Raw genomic sequence first — 6,431 nt, 5'->3', positions numbered from 1 at the left:
CAGCTTGGAAATAAAACTTGTAATGGTGGTATATGTGTGAATAAGAATGTATTTATATATCAGACACTAAATTAACTATTTTAATTACATGAGTGAATTCTAAAAACAGTATGAAAATTCATAATTAACTGATACAGAATCGTTGTTATGGTTAAGTACTGTTGAGTCACCTGTGACTCAGTGACCCTATGTAAAACAGCCTTAAATCCTTCTCTCTCCTGTGCCAATCTTATTGTCTCTGACAAACCTACCATCATTACCACAGTCACTGAATCAATCCATCTCATCGAGGATCTTCTTTTCTTATGCTGTCCCTCCACCCTTCCAAGCATGGCATTCCTCTCCAAGAACTGGCCCCTCCTTAAAACATGTCTAAAGTAGATCAGAGGAAGCTTCAGAGTCCTTGCTTCCAAGGAGCAGCATGATTTCACACTCTCTAGGATGAACACATTTGTTCTCTTACTTGTCCATAGTATCTTCAATACTTTCTCCAGCATGACAGCTCAAAGGCATCAATTTCCCCCCTATTATCCTTAGCCATTATCCAGTTTTCTAACACATAGCAAGTAACTGCAAAAACTATGGCCTGGATCAGGTGCATTTTAGTCTTCAGAATGACATTGTTGCTCTTCAGTACTTTAAAGAGGTCTCTTACAGCAGACTTCCCAATGAAATGCATCTTTTGATTTCCTGGCTGCTGGTACCAAGAGTTGTTGATTATGGAGCCAAGCAAACTGAAACTGTTAACAATCTCAATCTGTTTACCATCTAATATGATGATATTGAATTTCAATCCATATTGAAGACTGCAGTCTTTGACCTTATGCAGTAAGGACTTCAAGTCCCCCTCAGTTTTAGCAAGCAGGATTGTGTCATCTGCATAACACAGATTGTTGATGAGCCTTCCTCCAATCCTGAGGCCACATTTCTCCTCATAGAGCCCAGTCTCCCAGATAATCTGTTCTGTATATAGATTGAAAAGGTAGGGAGATAGGGCACATCTCTCACAAACATCATTTCCAATTTTGAACCATGCAATATTCCCTTGCCCTGTTCTGATGACTTCCTCCTGGACCAAGTATAGTTTTTCCATAAGCACAATCAAGCATTCTGGAATTCCCATTCTTCTCAGAGTTAGCCACAGTTTGTTGTGGTCCACACAGTCAAATGTCTTTCCTTGCCAATGAAACACGAATAGGCATTCCTCTGAGACTCCGTGCTTTCAGCCAAGATCCATTTAACATTAGCTACAATGGCCCCTTCTAAATTAGCTTGCACTTCTGGAAGTTCTCTGTTGATGTGCTATTTCAGTCATTTTTTACATAATTTTCAGCAGAAACTTGCTTGCAAGTGATATTAATGATATTGTTCAATAATTTTTGCACTCTGTCCGGTCACTTTTCTTTGGGATGGGAACAAATATAGATTTCTTCTAGTCAGTTGGCCGGGTAATTTTTCTCCAGATATCTTGGCACAACTTGGCGAGCACATTCAAGATTATGTCTGTTTGTTGAAATGTGTCAATTGGTATGCTGTCATCCTGAGGTCTTGCATTTTGCCAATTCTTTCAGAGTAGCTTGAACTTCTTCCTTCTTCACTACAGGCTCTTGCTCATATGTTGTTTCATTAAATTCTTCCGTGTTTGCCAATATCTTTTGATACAATGACTCTGTATATTCTTCCTATCATCTTTTAATGCTTCCTGGATCATTTACTATTCTGTCCAAAGCATCCTTAAGTATTGCAACTCAAGGCTTGTGTCAAGGTAGAGATGTTAAATATTTTAAGGCCCTTGGGCCACAGGTCCTTGGGGCAAGAAAACAACACTATATACCAGATCTACAGAACACATTACCCTTTCCTAAGAAACTATCCACTTTTGACAACAGTGTGCTGCAAATGGAAGAGAAGAAGCTTTAAGCTTCTTCAGGAAGTCAATCCTAGAGAAGAAGATCAAGGCAAAGGACTTTTCTTCCGAGTAGTCTGAGAAAGGTAGTCTTCCCTAGTACTAGTACCTGGTTTGGACTTGTTGATTGCCTTCAAGTCAAGCATAACTCATAGCGACCATATGAACAAAAGGCCTAAAACCCTCCCACAGCTATTGACATTTATCAAAGTTAATAGAGTTTCCAGAGGCAAGTTGTTTAGGAAGTGGATGCCACTCATGCTTCCAAACCTGTCATAGAATGTTATTGTTTGAGTCATCTGCGATTCATAACGACCCTATATAAAGCAGCTCTGAACCCTTCCTTGTCCTGAGCCAGTCTCACACCAACGCCCATCATCCCAGTTACTGTATCAATCTATCTCAGCTGGGATCTCCCTTTCTAGTCCTGTCTGTCCGACAAGCATGATGTCCTTCTCCAAGGACTGATCTCTCCTACCCATGTGCCCAAAGTAAGTGAGACAGAGCTTAAGTTGTACTTTATATTCTTGATTTTTATTTAGAGTTGCATACTATTAAAATTAGAAGAATTAGAATTAGATATTCTTCTAATTTTAATAGCATGGAACTCTAGATGAAAATCAAGGATATAAAATAAAACTTACTACACACAAAGAAGGGATTTTTAAAAATCATCAGCCTTTAGATTGCAGTTTTAGATCTGACATTTGTCAACTATTTCCTCTACCACTTTACTAAGTTGTAAATATAATTTATAAGTGATGATAAAATGAAGTTCTATTTAAAGATACTATTCAGTATCTGAGAAATAATAATACTAATTTGGTAGTCTTTGATATAAAATGAAATTATTTTAAGTTACTGCAAGAAAAAAAGAACAATGTTTATTAATAATCCACAGCATGTGTGAATGCAATTTAAGCATGACTCTCAGAGGGGAGTGGCCACTAAACTTACTTCCATTTCTTTATCTTCTAGTGAGTCAATCCACATCCTATGGAGACTAGGCTAAATTCGTGGAGGCCAAAGCTGTTTATAACTTTATCTCTACCCACTGAGTTATAGCTAATGAATATGAACTACAGTGTTTCAGACTAAACTTAGTTTTATACAATTGGGAACAGCATTAACAGTCACTGTTGGAGCATCCATTACTAATAATAATGAAACTACTGCTTTTTAAAATAGACAGAAATGTTACTACCCTTCTATTAAAAATCCTTTCATTACTGAATGTTAGAAATGTTTGGCCCTTGTGATAATCTCAATGAGACTTTCTTCCTATATAGAATCCACAGTATTTTCTGTCAATATTATAGATACAATTTATATCCACTCCAATATAATAAAACATTACCTTAATATTTAACATACTGGTTAACTTCAAAAAACAAGTGATTAAATTTCCACAAATATGGATGTACAAATTCCTTTTTCTCTTATTTTGTTGTTAATAGCAAAGAAGCTGCAATTGACTTTTCATCTGTCTCTAATTCAGCAAATTTGAATCAATAGTTTTATCCAAGTATGTACAGTATCTTGGATGTTAATTTAATATATGGGATTTGTATTATCAATTTTCTACAGTCAGGTACAGAAGGACATGTGATAATAACTTAATTTAAATAACTATGGATTTTTAAACCTATTTAAGTTATTAAGTGACTGTCTTAGCCAGCAAGTTTAAAGAAAACTTAATTAAAAGAAACAATAAAAATAAACTTAAAATCATATATTTTTATTTTCAGAAAATATATAATACATTATTCTAATAAATTTTGCTATAAATTTCAAAATTACTATAAGAAAAAAAATATTGCATATTTAATCATCAGCCTTTATATAGTTTGCCCAGATTTCATTATACAGCTTTCTAACTTTAAATGTTAATATTCCCTTCTTTGTTCTTTTTTCCATTTTCTTTGACTCTTTTTTTCTTCTCTTTCTGAACTATTCATTCCTAAGTAATTGTGTGCAGAGCAATGAGTGGAGAGGTATCTGTTCTGGAAGGAAATATGAGAATCCTATGGAGATGTTTTTATACTCTGGTGGGGTAGTCGTAAGGAGTTGTGCTACTAATCCAATAGCATGCAGTTTACATTTATGCTTTTGAAATAGCATGTAGTTGCTCTATGGGAGAGATGGTCAATCCCTTCCAGTGTGACTTACAGCCTCTGAAAACCTGGTAGAGGGTCAGCCAAGAGTCTGTTTTCCCTTGATGGCAAAGAAAGAAAGAGATAGAGATAGAAAGAGAAAGGGGCTGTGTTTGAGAGAGAAGAAAAGATAGAATTCAAACAGAATACATCTGGCATAGAGATTCAGAGCCCAAATAGTCTCTGGAAGGATTCTACACAAGTAAATCGTCCAGTGTTGGATGTCGAAAGTCAATTAAATTAAAGATGTTGTCCAATTGAGGCCCTGATGTGTGTTGGCATGACAAAGTAGTACAAAGGTGTGGATACATTGAGAAATCCCAGCTTGAGTTATTAGAGGAAATGCAGAATAATGTATCCAAACAAGGAGGCAACCTGTTACCTAATTTCCAAGACTTAGTTGTCAGAGCTTCAAATATTGAAGGGCATTCTTTCTGGAAGAAATAAAAATCTACATTGAATGGTAAGAGCTTTTCTATCTATGACTAGAGCACAATAACTTTCCCTAAGATAATAGACTAGAGCAAGTTATAAAGGAAACAAATCTAATTTCTGGTTCTGAAGGTCTCTCTCATTGCTGGGTTTTGTTTTCCCTATGAAAATGTGTGTAGTTGCAAGCAAGTGTCTAGCAATCTGGTTTCTGGGTATGAGAATCTATGGTTTATGTGTAGTTCTTGGAACTGATTATCTCCTTGAGCTTTAACTTTCTTCAGTCTTTCTTGTTTTGGGCGAGTGTTGATGCTGTTGGGGCCTTCTCGTTGGTAATGACTCATAGTGACGTTATAAACAACAGATCTGACCTTTGACATATTTTGTAACATCCTCCTGATCTCTGTCATGTTCGACCTATTGTGATAGTCACTGTGCCAGCCCAAATCATTGAGAGTCTTCCTCTCTTTCATTGACTTAAAATACACTTTTTATCAGATGTAAGTTGTAGGATAAAATGATAAATATATAGTATATTAATTACTCTGTTTCATATATATTATTCATAACCCACAATTAAACGTTTCCTTCCAAGACAAAAAAAAAAAACACAACAAAACACCACATTATTTTAAAGTGAAATAATTTTCCAACATCACAAAAACACTTGGGTTTGTCAAACTATTATCAAAGTAAAAAATTAATATGTAATGCTATGGCTAGCCAAAATTGAACACTAGGAGACAAAGTAGTATAACAAAGCATGCAAAGAACTGGAGTTAGAATCTTAAAAAACACGTTCAGCATTTCTCAAGCTGCAAAAAAAAAAAAAACTGAAGAAAAAATTCAAGACTCGATTTGCAATACTCATGGATTTTTTTTTCCCAAGTCTCCAATACCTTCTGTATTTAGTGCAGGAATTAGGATGTGTTACTAAAATCCTAGTTTAGTATCAAGTGAGCTTCCACCTGCCCAAATCCAATGTACCCACACCTCAAAATCATCCCTTAATTAAAGAATTTTAATAAATATAAATCCTTGTAAGTTTTGAACACCATGGTGATTAAAGAATTTGGTCAAGATGTCTTAGACAGACTTCTGACCCACCAAGATCTCAAACCCAACAGCTGTGTACCCAATGACTCTCTGGTTCAAATTAAATAACTTAAGTGGTACAATTTATAGAAAAGGTAAACTAAACAAGGTAGCCTGCTGGTCACCATGGAGTCACCCCTATGGCTGTGGGGAAGCTGGGTTAAAGCTTCGCTCAGCTTTCTCCATCACTATCTCCCAGAGTGTGCTTGTCAAAGAGGACTCTGCCAGGCCCAAGTCCAGCGCGCCCATCTTGTACAGGTTGGTTACGTAGTCATCCAGTTGTCTGATGGATTTCACCTGCTTATCCAGGAAATATATCTCAGGGAAGTCACACAAAAAAGGGTCAGTGGCCAGTTTGTGCAGTTCGAGTAGGGACTGATTCTCTATTGTGTTCAGCCTGCTCTCCCAGTCATCCCAGTCTAGTGTCCTGATGTCCTGAAGGAAGATGCAGCCACCTCACTGGTTTTGCAGTTTCATCAGTTTCTCGGCGTGTTCCCTTTCCTCATGAGATTGGTGGAAAAAAATAATTGGCAAAATTCTTCAAAGCCACATCATCACAGTAGAAATAGTGAGACATGGACAGGTAGACATAAGGAGGTGTAGAGCTCCAGGTTGATCTGGTGGTAGAGGGTAACCTTTGAGTCCTTGTTATAGTTCTGGAGTCCTGGTTGTGGTTTTGGAGTTCTGGTTATAGTTCTTAAGTCCTGGTTGTAGTTCTGGAGTCCTGGTTATAGTTCTGGAGTCCTGGTTGTAATTCTGGTGCCCTGGTTATAGTTCTGGAGTCCTGGTTATAGTTCTGGAGTCCTGGTTGTAGTTCTGGAGTCCTGGTTGTGGTTTTGGAGTCCTGG

At 36.8% G+C, this 6,431-nt stretch overlaps 1 pseudogene; it reads right to left on the bottom strand.

Moving 5' to 3' along the window:
- Positions 1–5,755: 5,755 nt before the first annotated feature.
- LOC102871473 overlaps positions 5,756–6,431 on the bottom strand; it is a 17,743-nt pseudogene continuing 17,067 nt past the window's right edge.

This window comes from Elephantulus edwardii, unplaced genomic scaffold (assembly GCF_000299155.1).
Source record: "Elephantulus edwardii isolate Elephantulus edwardi_28Jun2011 unplaced genomic scaffold, EleEdw1.0 scaffold00052, whole genome shotgun sequence".
NCBI lineage: Eukaryota > Metazoa > Chordata > Mammalia > Macroscelidea > Macroscelididae > Elephantulus > Elephantulus edwardii.
Note: the sequence above shows the minus strand (reverse complement) of the source record. Positions and strands in the feature narration are given on the sequence as shown.